The sequence below is a fragment of the Triturus cristatus genome, chromosome 11 (genome assembly GCF_964204655.1).
Source record: "Triturus cristatus chromosome 11, aTriCri1.1, whole genome shotgun sequence".
In the NCBI taxonomy this organism is placed as follows: domain Eukaryota; kingdom Metazoa; phylum Chordata; class Amphibia; order Caudata; family Salamandridae; genus Triturus; species Triturus cristatus.
Window position 1 is genome coordinate 10,866,287 of NC_140594.1, and position 20,685 is coordinate 10,886,971.

The 20,685-nt window shown below is 46.8% G+C and overlaps 1 pseudogene; it reads right to left on the reverse strand.

The window, feature by feature from the left end:
• Positions 1-17,394: 17,394 nt before the first annotated feature.
• LOC146783155 (18S ribosomal RNA) lies at positions 17,395-20,372 on the reverse strand (annotated as a pseudogene).
• Positions 20,373-20,685: the final 313 nt, after the last annotated feature.

The window sequence follows — 20,685 nt, forward strand, 5'->3', positions numbered from 1 at the left end:
TACCAGTAGATCAAGGACCTTCTTGTCCTTCCCTCTAGTAACGGGAGAGCCATATATGACGGTCGGTGGTAATTTGACTTTAATTATTTTAAGAATAAAATCATACGATTGGCAGTTCAGTGATTTTTTGAAACATTTAAAAACATGGATCAAGGTCACAGCCTTGGCCCTTAGGTCCTTAAAATGAAATTTAAAGGATACTTGATTGTCAAACACCACCCCTAAGTCTCTATACCTCTTGGCAACATCAATTCTACTTGCTCTGGCCTTCCATGAATTAAACTTCTGTTTAGCTACACCAACTTTCATCACTTTTGTTTTTTTTACATTCACTTCACGGCCATTCTGTTGTGTATAATCATCAAAGGCGGTAATAAGTCTTTGTAGGCCAATAGGAGTATGACGCACAAGGATAGTATCATCAGCATATTGGAGGTAAGCAATTTATACCCCCCCATCCTAGGAACATGCCCATTAATAGCATCCAAATACTGAGAAAGGTCTGATAAAAATAAATTAAAAAGACAGGGAGCAAGAACACAACCCTGTTTTAGGCCATTATATGTTCTAATATTCCTTGATACGGAGTTGTTTTCACCCAACTTGACTTGAACCCAAGTATCAGTATACAGAAGAATAATAGCCTTGAACCATTTCCTTGAAATGCCCCGGCGTAACAATTTGTTCCATAACAAGTTTTGTGGCACAGCGTCGAAGGCTGCCTTGAGATCAATAAAAGCAATATATAAATGTTGTTTGTTAAAGACAGCCCGCTCCGCAAGTAAGGTGAATGCCAACAGATTAGTAATAGTGGATTGGCCTTTCCGAAAACCGGTCTGATTAAATTGAACAATACCTTCCTGCTTAGCCCAATCTTTCAATTCTATCAAGAGAGTGGAAGCAAACACCTTTGCATCAACATCAGTCAACGGGATTAACCAATAATTGGCTGGATTGGCCACCGGTCCGCTTTTATAGATGGGCTGCAGTATGCTACCTTGCCAGTATTCTGGCACGATCTCCAGTGTCAACACTTCCCTGAATAAATTATACAGAATAACAGCCCACAGGTCAAAATTGGCTCGGAACAGGGCATTGGGTAGCCCATTAGGTCCGGGGCACCATTTGCATGAAGTCCACTTAACAAGGTCGATACTTGATTACAACTCAGGACTTCTGAATCAAAATTTCGGTCAAGACTAGAATCTTTGAGTTGGACTGTGGTAGTCAAATCCTGACACTCACCACTCCCCATATTTGTTGTTAATATACTAATTTCCTCATATCCAGCCAACATATCTGGTTGATTTACCACCTTGACAGATGAGCCATACAAATTAGCTATAAAGGTTGCCCAACTGGCTTCTGAAATATTTACAGAAAAAGCCCTACAGCCTCCGATTTCAAGCTTGTTAATAACTGCCTAAATCTTTTTGCATTATTTTGCTTTGAGGTGGATAATAAACTATTTCAAATCCCAGTTTGATGTTTAAGTTTAGCTTTACAGACCTCTTGCTTATAAGTCTTTTTAAGTTCCTTCAAGTTTTCTTTATACACTGTTATGTTTCATATAGATGCCCTAATATAGCAATGGTTTGAGATGCCCTAATATAGGCATAATCTTTCACCTACATTAGTTTCCTTTTCTCCACAATAACAGGCGCTGAGGGCTGAACCTTATCTAGACTGTGGTTTGGGTACAGAAGGAGGGTTTTTCCCGAACAATGGCCTCCTATATCATCTTCGATGTGCTCATCTAGTATGATTAAATATTCACAAGAGTTCTAGGAAACCAGACAGGGGATAGAATCCACCTGCATAAACATCTACGTAAACGGTAGATCCCATTCGTCATCTTCATACTTAACAATGGCTAACACAAGACACAAGGGACAAAGGGACTCCATACTTTTCTGTATAAATACAGCACCTCTTGCTATCAGTAGTCAGAGGGAACCGAGACTTCCAGGCTGACACACTGACCAGAGACACTGAGGCTCCTGCATGCAGTTTCTCCAGATGACAGTGGTCTAATCATCCCTTGTGGGGTGTCCGACTTGAAACCAGGACGAGATCCCACACTGTCATTATTCAGGTAATGGGGTTTGACTAAATCCTAGCGGGATTCTTGGCTCTTTCGCACCTACTCACATACTAGGTACACTTAGGTATATCTAGACAGGCATCGTAGGAGTATGCGCTTTATTTTATAAATGCATTTTATATTCATGTATATGTTCATGGCTATTGCAAAATGGTAGAACTGTACTATTCCTTTTTATTCACTGAACTGTTGACCATATATCTCTGCTACTGTTTAACAGTTGTCGCAGCCCATATATTTTACATGAGAAGAACAACTGTGCAATAAATTCTTATTGTAAACACGCTCAACTGTTTCTTCTGTGTAACTATCTGAGACCAAATGAGCAAGCACGAGTGACTGGGTGAAAAGTAGTACATTGTTTCCCCGATTCTGAGGAATCAGGGTTGTTGTGCTCTGAGGTTGTCAAAAACTAATCTCTCTGATAAAAGGAGATTCTAGTGGCACTGTGAGCTAGCTACTGTAAACAAGGCTAACATACGCGATGGGGGTGCGCAGAGTCAGTCTGCCACCAGGCCGCCCACAGTGTATGTTATCTAAAAGTGCATGTCCTGCAGGGTACTATAGGAACTACACTACAACATGGAATAGATCTGAGAAAATCTGTGAGCATATGCCACCCGTACAGCTCTATTAAGTGATTTCTTTAACTTTAGTAACTTGGGAGGGAACCATATTTTCAGGCGTTTCAAATGGTTATACATTTTCCTAGCTTTACGGGCTACAAATTTCCCCACAAGAGAAGTTGTAATAAAGTTCCATTTACTAATCATATTCATTTTACCCTGTACCTCCGTTCACATTCCTTAATTAATACCTCAGCTGTTTGTGTAATTTCACCCTCTTTAGCTAAATGCCATACCAACTTCTTCAGGTTATATGCAGAATGTGCCATATTGGGAAGATGATTAGGCTTAGAATGACACTTCACAGACAAATTCAATTTTACAACCTGGGGGTTATGATCACTATCAGGGCGGGCGATTACCTTATAGTCAGACATATCTGATCTTAAATTGTCTGATTTCAATGTATAATCAATAATTGAACCGTGTTTAGGATTTTTAAAATTGGGAGTGAACCTAGATTTTTCTTTTAACTGGCTGACCCCAGCCTCAGGCATGATGTCACAACATTCTTTTGCCAGACCATCCGTCTTACGGTTTACACCGGAGAACCAAATTAGTTGTGAATTAAAGTCACCTGAGACTATTAAGCCAGCATCTGGGTGCTGGATTATTAATGTGGTTAAAACTAGGCCTGGGCAAAAATTTCGTTCCGTTCGCGGAAATTGCGATATTTTGACATTTTTGCGTTCCGCGGAGAGCGCGAAAATGTCAAAAATTCCGGTTTCCGCAGCTTGGCGATAATTTGTTTCTTGCTCGCGCTGTAAAATGATACATTCTCGCGCGCGCGCGATCGCCTTACCTGAATCCCTGCGTTCGCCGACAAGTTTTCTTGATCCGGTCGCGTTCTCCATGAGATGTTGTATTGTTTTTAGCCATTTGCGCTGTCTCGCGACAGTTCGCGCCCGCAGTGACGTCATGCGTCGCGCGATCACGTCTTTCTTCTCGCGATCATGCACCGCGAGAACAACTCAAAACAAGATGGCCGCGCCCGCAAGCAGCCACATGGGTAAGTTGGCGACCCGCAACCATGCAGAAAATCGCGCGAACATGCCGGAAAAAAACTTCCGCATCTTCGCGATATTTCTGCTTGTTTGCGATAATTTTAAACATTCTCGCGATAATTTGCGAAGGTTAATTCCGCAAATTCCGCCCACCCCTAGTTAAAACACCTCACAGGATATAGAACTGTGTAGACTTGTTCCTACTGGCACTCAGATACACGTTGAGAATAATTAAACAAATCAGTGGAGTTCACCACAAGACATTGTAGCCAACCCAGAATAAAATCCACCACATCCACAACTAGGAGTCAACCGCATTGTAGCACACCAGTCCATATTTTACAGGGCCTGATTTATTAGTTTTCACTGCCGGGATACTATATTCATTAAAGCCAAACAAAGGAGTCATTTGTTCGCACCATGTTTCCTGAAATAATAAGAATGTAAATGAATTTAAAAATAATATTGTATTGGGGTCAGACAGCAAACGGATCAGTCCATGAACATTCCAGGAGCATATGCTTATTTGATTTACATTAGAATCCGTAGCTACGCACATTAAATTACTATCTCCACAGAGCATCTTTGTCAAAGTTGCTGGAAGCCAAGACCAGTCCTCCATTTGCACATTATTTTTAAGTAACCACTCACAGAGCCGACCCCCTGTTTGGGAATTGGTAATTAACAAACCGGGGGGGATATTCTCAAGACCGTGTGATAATCATCGCAAAATTAGCTTAACACAACTTTGCACATCGCAGTCTATCGCGGAAAATAACACCTTGGTAACGTGGTATTTTCAAGCCGGCGGTACCATGCGATAGGCTCATGATAACGCGCCAAATGTCCATGATAAAGTCAACGCGACACCGCACAAATGCGAAACACGAATGCAAAAAAAGCTGCTATGAGGCCAATTGCAATACAAAAATCAGCAGAAACCAGCGACACGCCTGCAATTCCCATTGCGTCATGCAGGAAAATGCACTATAAAAGCAAAAAACAAAAAGGGAGAAAGAAAGAAACAGCGTAGCCCCCTGGATGCTCCCAGAACGAGTGCAGAGGCCAACGCCTACCCCATAAGCCCCACACACCACCAGCAAGGAACCCCGTGGTCGGGGAAGGCCAAGGAGAAGAGGAATAGGCAGACAGGGAGCAGTCCGCAGGAAAACCAGATCAGTGTCACGGAGGTGACGGAACACTACCATCCACTGAACGTCAATATGACAAACGTGAATGCCGTCGGAGTGTCGAGGAGGTCTAGGGAGGAGGACAAGTGGCTCTGGCATGATGTGAAAAGCCAAACCACGCACAAACCCGCTGCCAACAGGAAGGCAGCAACGGCGACAGGAGGTGGGAGTCCTGTACCACAGGAGGAGCTGGAGGAAATGGCAGCCACAGTCATCAGGGTGGAGACGGCGCAAGGAGCTGCGAGTCGGGACACAGCTCGATAGGACCTGACACAACATCAACAGGGTGAGTAACGACCAGGGACTGGAAGGACAGGGGGAGATGGGCACAATGGCACACATGCACAATGATGTGTAGCGCACTGCACACCCACAATGACCCTGAATCATGTCCCTGATCCCCGTGGCACACTGCAGCACACACACATAGCAATACCAGCACATCCGTCGACAATGTGGTACAAAGTGCAACACCGACACTGCAGAACAGAGGACACAACTGGGTCCGCTCATGCACAGAAACAGGCCAATCACATCTAACATTGCAGGAAACTATGAGATGGAGATGTACGTGTTCAACCACACATCTGTCATGTAGGCCAAATGTCCACTGTTCCGCATCAAATATTCAGCACCTCCAAAACAGTCACAATGTACATTGTCATACAGTCTGCATGTAAACTGGAATAATGCGCCAACATACATGTCAACATAATGTCAACATGCATCTCCTCCTTCACATTGCAGAGGGACAAACAACACTTCCAGCAGAGCAGACCAGACTACTCATCAGTGATGCTGGAGAGGACCACCACACCTTCGACTCCGACGCCCTACAACAGCCCATGGACATCTTAGGCAAACAAACCCCAGGATCAGGGCAGCCAAGCTACATAGAGGAGACCCCATGCCCTGCATAGACCACACAGCAAGAAGCACCTGCCACCACGGCTGGCTCCCAACACTTCACCTCAGCACAAATCGTGTTCCAATGCCAGGTGTCAGAATGCCAAAAGGAGGTGGACGAACAGGTTCGGTGGGGTCAGAGCTCATGGAAGCTGAACTAGATCACATATGTGGGTGTTCAAGTCCCATCATGGGACCACCAACATCCAACAAAGGAGACCCACACCTCAACAGAGACACATGCATATGCACATTTCCTGCAATGAACCATACCCAGATCCCCGGAATCATCATTCACACCCCCACGCTGGACCTCCGTACGATGCCCCAGTCCACTCCTCTCATGTATTGAGTGGGTGACGACAAAGCTACATGTCCACGGTCATACCCACTGCCAGCGGTGACATGGTTGCGTCCACTGTACACAGCACAATGGAATGTTGTAGGCCCAGGGGCCCTCGTGCATACATCATGACCACACAGACACACATAGATAGTTTGTGGAACTGGCTACGGGCACGTACTCCCGGCCCCTTTATTGGCAGGGTCAAATGTACAGTGAAGCCTGTGCTGGATGTGTGTTGGGTGAGTGTAAGCCAGACCTCACAGAGTGGTTGGTGCTGGCAACAACTTGAACAGTGAACACAATTAAAACGGAAGCACAAAACACCAGCATTACAGAGACAACTGCGGAGCATCATGGTGATAACCGGAGCAAGTACAGAGGTCACCCAATCTGCAAACAGAACTGTCCGTGAGTTGCAGTGCACTGAGGTTGGGGCAGTAGAGATGAGCATGCGCATGTGAAGAAAATGTCTAGGATTGTGTCCCTTTGGGAAATTCCTTATGCAGCTGCAGTTGGGTGTGTTACACCTGCATCATCTTCCTCATCATCATCCCAGGTCTCACACACTGTCTGAGGTGACATTGCTGCAAGAGCTCTCCACAGCACACAACTCATTCGGAAATGGGCAATGAGTTGTGGTGCACTGAGTTAGTGGCTCCTGGAGTACTGAGCAGTGTAGCAGGCAGATGATGGCATCCAGGACAGGTGTGAGCAACACTGATAGTCTGGCAGTAAGACACTTTCGACTCTGGCGGTTGGCATCAGGTGGTCCTGGCAGTGGTGGCGTGTGCCTCCTGCGGTGATGCGACGTCCGTGTCAGTCAGGACTCGATTTGATGTGGGAGCCCTGGTGGACCGCAGTTGAGGCCGCAGGCAGTGGACAGCACAAAGCCACATACACATGGCGTTGATGACCCAAGGCCATCGTCTCAGAGGCCATCCAATATCTCAGCAGACAGGGTCCCTGACTTGAGCTGCACATAGTTATTGGCCCCGGATGCACTGCGGCCGGCACAGGCACACCGCCACGGGACGGTGACTTGCGGTGCAGTGAGAAAGGGCCACGCGAGCTGAGTGGGTCCTCATCGATGTCCAAGGTGAATGTGGCGGAGGACTGCGGGGACAGTGGAAGGTGTCCACCAGGGCATGATGCAGAGGGTAGAAGCCGTCCGGAAGCAGCAAATGGAGGAGTTGAATGCTACTGCCTCGTTTTTCCCGCCAAGTCAGTACCACTGACATGATGATGACAACAACCCCCAGTCCATAGACTCAGTCGCTACCAAAGTTCAATCAGGAAGTGTCCATGGATTTCGGGGAATAGACCTAGTGGCACCGGAGCTGAAAGGAAATGCAGTCTGCGATGAGGCCTGTACAATGATATCAAATCTGCCATTAATGAATCAAGACTGAGTTCTAAAAGTGTGACCACTCGACCGCAGTGAATGCCCGAGGCAGCGGTCAGCGCGGGCCAACCACTGTTCAGCGAGCCCCTCCTGGAACTCTAACACACGACGTTGAAATGGCATGTGGGGGTGATTTGTGGTTGACGGAGGTAGAAGCACCAGAGCTGAGCGGGTGTTCAGTCAGCGACAAAGCCGTGTCCTGCCTGGTACGGACTGGATTAGATTGGTGTGAGGCCTGCTGGACCACAGCGTAGTCATCAAGGGCCCAAAGACAAGTGTGGTTGGGATGCTATGCACAGACTTGGTGTCACCACATCGGAGGGAGTATAGTGATTTAAACACTGCATCAATGTGTGTACTCGGACATTGTATGATCAAGACTCAGTACCAAATGTGTGACCTACTCGACCGCAGGGTAGGCCGGAGCCAGCGGTCAGCAGGGGCCAACAAGCATGTGTCGTCAGCTTGTGATGCACAGACTTAGAGACACCAGGGCAGTTGTTGGTAGTGCTCTGTCACCTCCGTTGAGAGGATCCTTTTTTCCTCCAGACTGAAACGTGTCTTCCTCTTACACCTCTCCTGGCATGCAATGATATGAACTCTGCCATGATGAAATCAAGACTCAGTTCCAAATGTGTGAACTACTTGTCCACTGTGTATGCCGGTGGAGTAAGTCAACGAAAAAGGAGGACTGTGGGCCTTGCTCGAGTAGGCTGTGATGGTCTGAGCAGGCTGGCAAGGTCGCGGGCCTCAGGCTTGGAGGTTGCAACGGCAAGTGGTGGGCCCTCCTTGACACACGCTGGTGTCGGCAGGTGAGCAGTGAGGTCTGGCTGCCAAGGATCGGACAAGACGGGTTCGGGGACCAGCGGCCCGGGGTATGGCAGGCTCACAGGTTCGTAGGCAACTCCGCTCACAACTATGGTGTCGGCCTTGTGGCGGGGTGAGAGGCGCCGCCCTGGCAGAGACATTGGGCATTCCGGAAGAGAACCACGCCCAGGGATACATGCTTTTTATTCACACCCCTATGCTGGCCTGGCATACGCCGGGCCAGCCCACACCGCTCACGCTTACAGGGGGGGACATAACAGGCTACCTTTCCGCGATCTACCCCACTGGCTGGGGTGACATGGTTGCTTCCACTGTCCACTACACTCCATACACCAGCGGTGTATGTCGACATGGATATGGTTGTGGTCTGCAGTCTGTCCAGCACATCTCCGCCACACTTGGCATTGTGTACATTCTCATTCATGGGTCACTTGCCTCCTTTGCACATGCCTGGTTCCCACCTCTCCCCACAATCTGCTATTGTGTGGCTGATGTGCCATGCCATTGAAGGCTCATGTACATGCTAGCCCAGGTTGCCACAGTAAGTTGTGCGCTCATGTCTGGTGGGTGGGCATGTTGTTGGGCATGTTGTATGTGAGTTTGTAACGTGTGCATTCCCAGTGTTGTGAGTTGCATGGTTGTGGAGTTGAAGTGTGTGGTGTGGTCATTTGGTACTTACCAACGAGCAGTGCATTTCCATGGGTGCCATGCTGGTAGCGCTGGTTGATGAAGGACTGTCACTAGAAGTGGTATCATACACACTGCCTGGGTAGTTGGCGACGACATTGGTGGCTATTCCCCGCTGGTCAACTGTTGCCTGCACATTGATGGAATGTGTGTGCTTTCTGTTGCGGTAAATGAGTGCAGTGTCACCAGGGGGCACAAGTAGGACATGGGTGCAGTTAATTGCCCTCTAACATGTGCGGGAAGCCAGCTTGGTCTCCAGCTGTTCCTGTGCAGTGTGGGGGATTATATAGGTACTGGGGTACTAGGCTGAGGATCGCATCCAGGAAAGGTGTGAGGGACTTGGATGGGGCTGGCTGTGAGACTCCTCTGACTCTGGTGGTTTTTGGTAGGGAGGTACCAGAGGTCAACAGGTGCAGCACAGCCAGCAGCTTTGTCTGAGGTGAGATGTTGGTTGTCCGCTGTGTTGGTGCCGTAAGCCAGTTGGGCGATGATGGTCAGGATGCGAAGGATGCTTGTCCTTTTGAGCCTGTAGTGGACAATGACATTGTCTGGTGTTAGGTCTGTGGAGCTGGTGCGCTTCCTGAGGGCCCGCTGTCTTTGTCTGTGCTGCATCTGTGGTACTCCGGTGGAGGGTACGGGGGTGGCGGTCCTGGGGCTGTTGGCGGTGGGTGTTGGGGCTGTTGGGGCTCCGAGCTGCATGATCAGTGGCTCCATGGCATCTGTTGGTCTTCAGGTGTGGCTGTGGTCTGGGCTCCCTTTTCTGGTGCCGATTGTTGTCTGACCCTGCACCTGGTCAGAGCAGGTGTTAATTTCCTGCTGCTAACGCGCCTTATCGCATATTTTGTGATCTTATCGCCGATCTGGCTGGTCTTTGAGAATGTTGAGGTGTGGTGTTGTCACAGCTTTTTGCTCGGGAACGCCTATTCTGCATCTCATTAGCGATAGTTGCCGGGGTCATCTTTGGCAATGTTTTTAGCGGATGCTATCACCGGAAAACTGGTGTTATCAGCTGTTTGCACCAGCTTGTGAATGGGGTGACTTTGGCTGCCAAAACGTGCCGATAATTCAGCGATATGTCCTTGAGAATATGCCCCCAGAAGTACGAGATTGATTAGTTGATGTACCCGCTGCTCCTCTAAGTACTGGATGTAGCTTGTTGCTTTCAACTGTTTCACTACCTTTGTCTGCCTTAAGGGCCAGTACCTTCAAAATAGGGGGATATTGTACACTAGTCCAAATCTTAACCTTAAGCCACATTCCATAAAATAGAAATACAAACTTGATCCTAAGATCTTAGTAACAATTTCATTTGAGGACCAAGTTGTATTAGTAGACTCTCGAAGAGTGTTGGGCTGTTCCTGTTTAAACTGTACTGACACCAAATCAGTAGACTGGATGAATGACAAATCTGGGATAGTTGAAATTATTTTCAGGATTAAACTCCGATTGAGACTATCATGGGACCCCTGGGATTCATACAGGGGATGCATTACTAGTTTAGTATCCCCATTTCTAGAGCTATAATCGTGTCTGCAACATAGGGAGCTTAATGTGCCTGATTTACCATCATTTGATATAGTGAAATTAGAAGATATTTTTAAAGATGATAAACTCTGGGTATTAGTAGGCTCAAACATTTCTGCAGTACTTGAGCGATTGAAGGTATCTACAACTTGTTCTTTGGGCAAGCATCTTGTCCCCTGAAGTTTGTTGTCCAACCTAGTCTCCCCTTCCTTACTGCTGCCTACCACATCCGGTTTTATTATGCCATTGGGGTTGGGAACATCATTTTTAATACCATTTGTAGGTCCCTGATCATTACTCCTCAGTGGGGATGGCAAAACTATAGAAAATTCCCCACCTGCTACAACACCATCCTGAGGTAAACAATTATTAATAGCTGGTTTAAATATTTGATAATAATCCTTAGGTTTAGCTGCTATAGCTACTAAAGCGACTGACCTCCTGGCCTAATTCCGAGTTTTCCGCAACATTTTCCTTGATCGTTTGGATAGTGGGGGACAATCACTAAGGCTAACCCCAAAGGTTGAGCAGGGGGAATTGGCAATATTTAGTGACTTGCATTTATTGGTTGCGTGGGGGACATGACCACCATCTATATGTACGTCTGAACTCAGAATAATCTCACCCACCCCATCAACCTCCTCTAAAGTTCTGAAGTTATCACAACCCGCCTTTGCCTCGACTTCTAGCTGCTTGATGTTTACATTATATACATGATCTCCCACTTTCTTATTACAAACCACATTTCTATCCAGGACAGGATTCCCTGCTGTTTTCTTAACTAAAGTGAACCTACTATTTTTGGGAGATCAGACATTTTATCCAAAATGTGTGAACATGTGCATCATATCAATTGGTCATCAAACTCAGTCTGGACCTTAACCACCAATCCTGTCAGGTTCTGCCAATTTGAGTCAATACCGGCTACATAGACTGCTAAAGTGTTTAAAAGATCCACCTGAATTTCAAGTTTATTTGAATGAAAGTCAAGTGCCCTAGTTATAACGTTCATTGTATATAGCAAACTTTTCCATACACCAGTATCATCCGCACTTTTATTTGTTGGAGTGCGCGCTTCAACAATAGGTCAGATGTCGTATTTGTCCAGGAATGAAAGATCAGCAGGGTTCAGTGAGTGTTCAGGCTGACCTATGATAGAATCAGCAGGGTTCAGTGATGTATCAACTTGACCTAAAATCTGAAAAACCCTGTTGGCTATTTGTTATTTCATTTTTTACATGAATTAAAATTAAATGGTCATCCAATACCTGATTGTCACCACATATCCCTGGACCAAATAGACTTGAAATATTCTTGTCATTTGTTGTCTCAAAGTAGGCGTAACTTGGCTCTTACTTTTCTTCTCAAACCCAAACACGGGCATCACAGATATCAAAGGGCCTTGAGACTCTTTCTTCACCTGCACATCCCCCATACAGGTAACAGAGGCATCGCTTTCATTTAATAACATATTACAGCTAAATATGTCACAAGAAGTGTCTTCTGACTGGTGTACACCTTTTGTTCCAGTCTGCGTCTTCATTTGGGTAGTCTCCACATTTATATGCTCAGTAGTTGGAACAGCGTGGACTTGGGCATTGACAACCATTTTGTACTGTGATTTTTTTGCATCAGGTACATCTAAAGTTGGTTGTGTAGGACCAGATGCTTGATTCCCACTATGTCTCCCCTCCTCCCTGGGAACAATAGGGTCCTCAAAAATAGTTAGGTCTTTGTTCAAAATCTCTAATTCTGGGGGCATGTTAACATCACTGTTGCATTCACTTTGGGCAACACGTTTCTCTAAAAAGAAATCCTTAATACTTGGCTGGGAAGAGTGGGCCCTCCCACCTCCTCCAACAGAAAATGGGTTACTAGTTTGTCCCAAAACCTTCAAAGCAACCCCCGTGCTTGAGAATGACCCAGATTTACCTGGTACATTCTCAAGGGCTGTCTCATTTGCCTGCGGGGTATCCTTTCGGAGTGGGTTAGCATTTTCCTAGCAACTTTTCGCATTTTTTGTAGCTGTTCTTGAAATGAAAGTTGCGCTTGACCCCTTACGTGACCAGATCTCATAGCATAGGCCTACAGACTCCAATAAAAACCCAGGGGAAACACGAAATATCACTGTTCAATTCACTCCGTCAACAAATTATTATAGGGACTTCTGCTACTCCCTTCGACGAGTCTGTACTGTCCTAAATATTCTCCTGTGCCCAAACTCTCAGCCTCTCAGCGCAACTCTAAGCCTCTAGGGCTGCTCCGATGTCGTATCGCGTGTCTCTCACCTCACACTCACATCATGCCTTCCACCATGCACCACAAGACTCACCTGCAAGCCGCACCCAGTCTAAGGATCACTGGGCTGCTTCCGCAGGGAGGGGGGCGAGAGGCGGGGAGTCAGGTTTCACAGGGAGCAGGTTCACACTGGCTTCACAGCTGGTCTCACAGCTGGTTTGCGGCAGTTGGAGTGGACCAATACTCCGGGCCACTCCAACTCAAAACAGGCCAGTCAATAGTCAAAATAGCCAAATGAAAAATGCAAAAAGCTGAAGGTAGGTGAACGGTAGGTGAAAGGTTACCTCCACCGGTTATCCTCCAGAATGTTTAAAACAGTACTCTCAGGCCCTCAGAGACTCCTCTGCCCCTGCCCCAGTCTCCAGTCCTCCAGTCCTCTCAGCACAGCTGAATACCTTCAGTGTACTGTATACAGACACGGCTGGGCAGCAATGGGGCCGGTCAAAACTGCAGAAAAACTGCAGGTAGCAGCTGAAGGCAGGCAGCCAGGCAGGCCAGGGAAAAAGCCAAAATCCAGGCCTGCTCTCTGTAGCTCCGCAGTAGCACAGCAAGCACCCCAGTTACCAGTGGGACCACTCGGAGGTAGAGGCCACTATGACCTCAAAGTCATAGTTAGTCCTGCCGTTTACCCGCACTTCATTGCTTTTTTTCCCTTCATCATTCAGAGCTTTGGGCTGGAACACATTGTGTCACCACACGCCTCGGACCTTTGCAATGCTTGATGCATTTGACTCCCCTGGTTCACAACAGTTCCAAGTCAACTGTTACACATCGCCCAATGCAGAACACTTGCCCTACGCCCCGGGAAGCAGCACAGGGAGAGGGACCACCACAGCTGGGACAATCCATGTGAAGGGATTCTCTCATGTCCAGTGTTGCCGCCGCCCCAGAGGGCGACATCTCTTCTAGCCACAGCATGCACCAAGCCTCATTTAGAGCCCCAGACCAGCCAACACATCTGTTACAGCCACTCCTTATCCAGAAGTTACGAGTGTGACTTGCCTACTTACCTACATTGTTCAAATATGTCAGGGGCTGTTCACATTGGAGACCTTTTGCAGATATGGGTACAGCACGGCGTGAGATCTACACCATCTCCCCTGGATTTTCAAGGACCAGCTGCTCATCAAACGCCTTTGAAACTGGATCACTTTTCAAGGCTCGGGCCCCTCTCTTGGGTCAAATCCATTCCAAGGCACCTTGTCCTTCACAAGGAAAAGAGAACTCTCCCATCAGTGTCTCTAGGATCATTTGTGTTACTGCACAGGACGCCGCAAGGGCACCCATCTCCACCAGTCTGGGTTCAGGTATAATGATTTCAACCTCTTTTGATCAGCCAAGGACATCTGGGGCCATTGCCCATCCCTTCCGAACAACGCTAGCTCATCCCTTAGGGCAGTTTGACCTATGTTCAATACTGTTCACATGGTACCACTTATCTCGACTTTGGTCTTCAATGTTCTTGTTTGAATATTTGCCACTATCTCTAAAATCTACACCCGCAGAGTTTCTACCCAGGCCTTGCCTTGGGCTTCCATGTACTCTCCAACTTGTCATGGCTCAGTGGCAGTGACAGCAAGGTATGTGCCCAATCCTGCAATTCCATCCATTTTCAGGGCTCGTACAGTCGGGAGGGGAGTTGTTACACAATCCTTAGAAAATTTCGACTTCCAGGTTCACTGTCCTGCTATTTATATTAACCACCATATTTTCTGGTGTCTGATGAGCGTCAGCATAGAGGACTAGAGCATTTAAGCCTGCATTTGGTTCATCCAGCAGTGCCAGTTCAGCTTACCAAAAGTCGCCCATAAGGCACTCACATTCAATGCCAGCTCCATGCCAGTGAGCCAGCTGTCTCAAAAATGTGATAATAGGTTGATATCACTTCAGCCCAAAGACCTCTAATCATTCTCTTTAACAGATAAAACCAGGGTTTCCAAGCACCAGCAATCCGGAGTTAACCTCTTTCTATGTGGTTCTATTAGTCTTTCACCCATATACCCAGGTCAGAAAGCTGACCTGCATGTCAGGACAGCTGTTGGCCACCACCAGGGTTTCCTGAGAGGGGCCAGGGAGGGCACCGAGACAGTCAAACATCTTTGGCCCTGCAGACACAACAAAGCTGCTGCCAAGGGAGGTAACACTTTCTGCCAGAGCAGAGATCCCCCTTTCAGCCCAAAACTTTCTCAGCCAACCCAGAGCCAAGCACACTGTACTACCACAGAGGAAATGCACCCAGTGAAGGCCGGTGTATCCAAGCAGAAGTCGCTCTGAGGCAATTGCCCCTTTTCGGTAAATGATCTTCCTTCCATGCACGGACCCCACCCATTTACCTCTTCATGATTTCATACCCTCTTGAACTCTTTATTCAAATTTCTTTTCAACTTTCCAGTACTGTACATGTTGGCTATCAGTTGGACTTCAGCACCCACTTTGGACTGCATTCCCAAGCAGCCAGACTCCAAGAAGGTCCGATTCCGACATGGCAGTGGCCACTACCAGCTTAACAATGTGCATAGAGTGAGCCTTCATGAGCAGAACTTGGGCCCTCTGAGCGACGCCTGGAAGCCTGTCTTCTATATGTCACATTGCCTGCACCCGTCTCTGGGTGAGTATTCGGCACTGGGCTCTTACCGCTTCACTCACTGTTACTGAGGGAATACTAATTAGTTTCTTTTCATCTGCTTAGTAATATCCTTAAATTCAGCAGGACACTGCATCTGATCTGGTGTCATAGTTGGATGCCGAAGAGTGGGACCGATTCCCTGAACTGCAGAAGGGTGAGACAATGTTTGACAAAGGGCGGTCACTGTAGCACACTTTTTCCTGGATCGAAGACTGGTGCCCATCCAACATGGAAACCTTCCCAGCTGAATGCCATGAACGTGGGTGCCCGAGGTGGAAACAACACGCAGTAGTGGGAAACCACAAATAGCTACATAAGGCACATAGCATTGCGCCCTGATTTTTTCAGGTCTGGAGTGGACCACCGACCCCAAAAAGGTGGGGAGGGTCTGGCACACTGGTGATTTGCATCTATGGTGAGTAATCAGGTGTCTTGTAAGGAACTGCCTCTTTTTGTGTGTTCACCCCCTATTGTTTTGGACTGATGCTGCTGTTTTCTGGAGTGCACTGGGGCCTGCTGGCCAGACCTCTCTGCGTGTACCCTCACTCTTAAATATGTATGTTTGATTGGCCTATACCCAATTGGCATTAGCTAACTTACTTCTTAGTCCCTTGTATATAGTACAAGGGATTCCCAGGGCCTCTAGGATAGAATGTGCCCTCAGGAACTTCAGCACTTGTTGTGCCACCCTTAGGGGGTCAAGGTAATGTGACTCCAAGCCTGCCACTGCAGACTAGTAACTCAACTTTGCCATTTTAAGCAATGGTAAAGCCCAAACTTCTCCTTCTTAATACATGTAAGTCACCTCTACAGCAGACCTATTGAGTCCTAAGGCAGGGTGGAGCATATTAAAAAGTAGAACTTATGTTTTACATGTTCTCACAGTAAAAACCTGCAATGGACACTTTTACTGTGGAAAAGATTGGTAGCCCAATTGGCAAGTACAAAATTACGTGCTGACAACTCAGCTGTGCTAACTTCTGAATGGGACTAACAAAGTTGATACTTCAAGGTATCAAACAACTCTTTGTATTAAGCTTGATTTGATGCTTTGGACTCACACTGTGTTGGATTATTCAATACAACTACGGTCACGCATGTGTTCCAATTGTACTGTTTGCACCACACTCTGTGTGTTCAGTCCATGTATACGGTTTCAAGCAGCATACCATGTTTGATGATAAGAGTGCTGCATAGCAGTCGTCTGTGCTGTATCATTCACACACTTCCACATACCCTACTGCCACATGGGAGGAGGAGGTAGCATGCCCCAGTAGTCACACACTGGGAATAGTTTTGCGTAACCCACAGAAAGAAGTAGAGAAAAAAATACACTGGAGAACCCATGAGGCAAGGTAATAATAAAAGAAAAACAGCAAAAGAAATTAGAATAGCAATTACTTGGTTCAGGTGCCGAACTGCACCAAACAGCTGATAGCCCCGTACTTACTTCTTCAAGGGTGACATGCTGCTCTTCAATCCACTTGGAAGTCCCGCTCTCCACCTGACTCACCATACCAGTGAGATATGGGACCAGACCAATAGGGACTGGGCAGCGAGGAATGGTCACCTCACCTGCACATTATCCATCACCCACCCCCCAGAGCCAGTGGGAGCTAGTGCTTGATCCCTGCACTTCAACAGGCTCTAGCATAGGTAGCAGTCCCAAGGTGCATGCTGGGAGAGCTGGATTCAATCTCAGTAGGAGGTTGCCCAGGCCCAATCCTAAGGCCACGGACCGCTCTCCACCCAGAGCACATGATGGGAGTGCTGGACCCTGTGCTGTGGTTTCTGTCTAGGAGGCAGCCGATGGTTAGGGCTGGTACCATCAGTTACTCTGGAAACTCCCCCCTTAAAGATCCTTCCGCAGATTCACCTACAGAAAGCTTGTTATGACATTTACTTCCTCTAGATAGTTAAGCTATATCATCTTATCAGTGCTTCGCTAAAGCCATTGTCGACCCTGGCAGGGCTGATCCAAGACCCTCACTAAACCATCAGATTGTTATTAGCAATGGGCAAGGATCTAAGCAAGCTTATGACCCACAGTTACTGCAAATTCCTCATTCATGGGACATAATTGAAATCCCCAATCCCCATCATGAATGGGGTTCAGCTGGTTACCTGCATCTGTTGGCAAAGAGTAGACACATGCTGATTCATTCTTTGTAGCGTGCATGCAGATCCAGACATCTAAGGGCATCACAGACCTGTTATTGCTTGATTTCACTCTCTCAAATGGTGTTATCACTCTAAGAAGTTGAGCGACGACTGCTAGGTGTCACGCAACTAGTTAGTATGAGGGAGATTGAAACTAACTAGACAAATCCCTCAACCAACTGAGAACGGACACACACCACCACCCCAAAATCAAGAAAGAGCTATCAATATATCAATCCATTGCGTGTCTGGGCCATAGGGGTTTGCAGTGATTAGTCAATATAAGCTTCAATTTTGTACTCATACTTCCTCGCAACCCAAAGACTTTGGCCTTCCAGAAGCTGCACAGTGGGTCACAGGAATAACAACATCCGACAGCCATTTGTCATCATTTATGCTCAGACATTTATTTGATGGCATCTGATTTTATTCAAAGTCAAACTTTCATTCTTGATTAATGAAAGCATTCTTGCCAAATGCTTTTGCCTTGGTCTGTCTTGCACCAGTTCAAAAATGTCACCTCTAGCGGAACAATACGAATTCCCCCGCCCATCCCTCTTAATCATGGCCTCAGTTCTGAAAATCAACAAAATAGAACCCGAGTCCTATTCCACTTCAACTTCAACTTCAGCTTCAAAAAAGTTTTATTTTTACAAAATATGTCATAAAAGCAAGTACAACAAAGCAAACTGTATCAGTGTGTACAAATAAAAACCACCATTAATCATTCCATCCTAAAAAGCGGTCTCGTCATGAATACCTCCAAGAAATCACATAACATACACTGGGGCAGATTAATGTTGCACTTGCGGCACTTTTGCGCCGCCGTTGCGTCACTTTTGTGACGCAGCAGCGGCGCAAATCCTGCGCCACGGTGCGGGGCATTTACAAACGTGACGCATCTCCCAGATGCGTCACGTTGTAAAGCCCTGCGCCACATGTAGGCGTTCCAGGGCAGGTGGGGGCGTTCCGGCGCAGGAACGCCTCCTAAAAGTGGCTGAGTGAAATCTACAAGATTTCACTCAGTCACTTTTAGGCCCATGCTGTGTCAAAACCCTGCGCCTGCTTGAAGCAGGCGTAAGGATTGACGCAGCATTGTACAGATAGGGCCCCCCAGAACATTGCTGGAGCTGCGTCGCGCTGGCGACGCAACTCCAGCAATGCGCCACTTTTTTGCCCCATGGTGCGCCGCATTATAAATGCGGCGCATCCATGGTGGCGCAGCTGTGGCGCATAATAACTGCCGCATCCCTGCTGATATGCAGGGATGCGCCAGTCGTCATAAATCTGCCCCACTGTGTACAGTGGTAACTTAATATATCAAATATTAAATAGCAGCACACAAAATGTCACAAAGCACAAGACGAACCATACAACACAGAATTAATCAATTGGTGAGTACTTAACATAAGTATCGGGTAATAAGATCAGACATGTAATAGAACCCATTCCTAAATGAATGTGATAAACAGTTTAAATATTATTAACAATATAAAATACAAATAGTAAAAGTTTCACACAATGGGATTCAGTTAATACCCTATACAATCAAACTAATACTGCAACAGAGGGGGGATCTGGTAACAAAGAGCAAGGTTATTCTATATTGATGCATCAAGCCCACTTTAGGAATTTAGCTAGGGGAATAACATAGCGAAGCGAGGGATCAGTCCTCAAAATTCTTAGAGCTTTGCTGCTTTGCCTAGTGCCCAAGTATCTACATAAAGGCACTCGCCAGGTCTTTCGTGGGATGGCTTAGCCACGACATACAAAAGGAACAAGTAGATAGGTTTCTATATGTTCAGCACTGTATGGGCACTTGATATCTCCCAAATCTGAGCAATTTGAAGTAAAGGATATTAATGGTAGAGAGCTGACTCTATATTGTAAATATAGTTTCCGAGTCCTATTCCATTATTACAAGTCTTCAGAAAGGTATGCATTGAACACTGTTATTTTTTAAAGTAAAAACTTTGAACAACAGGTCACCCAGTCAAGAGAATCAAAGAGGCGCATATAGGCAAGGGCTGGGACTGGCGGTAACTCCCCTCATAGTGGACCGTCATCTCAATCCCAAGATCCAACTACAAGCTTTTTACTGTAGCAGATTTAATCTACGCTCTTGGAGCTGGAATTACCATGGGTCCTTCAGTGGATCCTCGTTGAAGTATTTGAAGTGTACTCATTCCAATCACAGGCCTTTGAAAGAGTCCTGTACTGTTATGTATTGTTACTTCCTCCCTGAGTACGAAGTGGGGAATTTTGCATGCTTGCTGCCTTCGTTGGTTGTGGGAGCTGTTTCTCAGGCTCCTCTCCAGAACTGACTTCTGATTCCCCGTTGCCCATGGCACAGAAAGTTTCATCAAAATGTGTTAGGGCACACATCCAAATACACTGTAGCCATCACGGGGACATGCGATCACCAAAGCAGATGGGCGAGCTCAGATTGGTTTTGGTCTGATAAATGTAAGCATCCCAAGAGGTCTGCACTCATCAGCATGTATAAGCTCTAGAATTATCACAGTTTTCCAAGTAAAAGATGAAACAATCAAAGGAACCGTAACTAATTTAATGAGGCATTCAAAGTTTCACCGTATGAGCCATATGTACTTACATGTGCATTGCTTAATCTTTGAGACAAGCATATACTACTGGCAGGATCAATCAGGTAACCACACCTGCTGGATGGGAGGAGCAGAAACAGATGTGTTTCCATCCCAGATAGACCTTTAGAACCCCTGGGAGCTTGCTGTGGGAACTCCTGTTAGACTCTAGGGAGCTGGGCTGACAAGGAAGTCAAATGGGCAGCAGTTGGCCCTGCTTGCTCCACGACAAAGGAAGATAAAGGCGGGCCATGGTTCAGCCTAAGCAAGACATGGTGTGCTGGCCTGGACACCCCACAGAATGGTTGCTCCGAGCTGTTGCAGACATATGCTGGGTGTAGAATTGCAAAGGACAGGCGCCCTGGACCCAGATCACAAGTT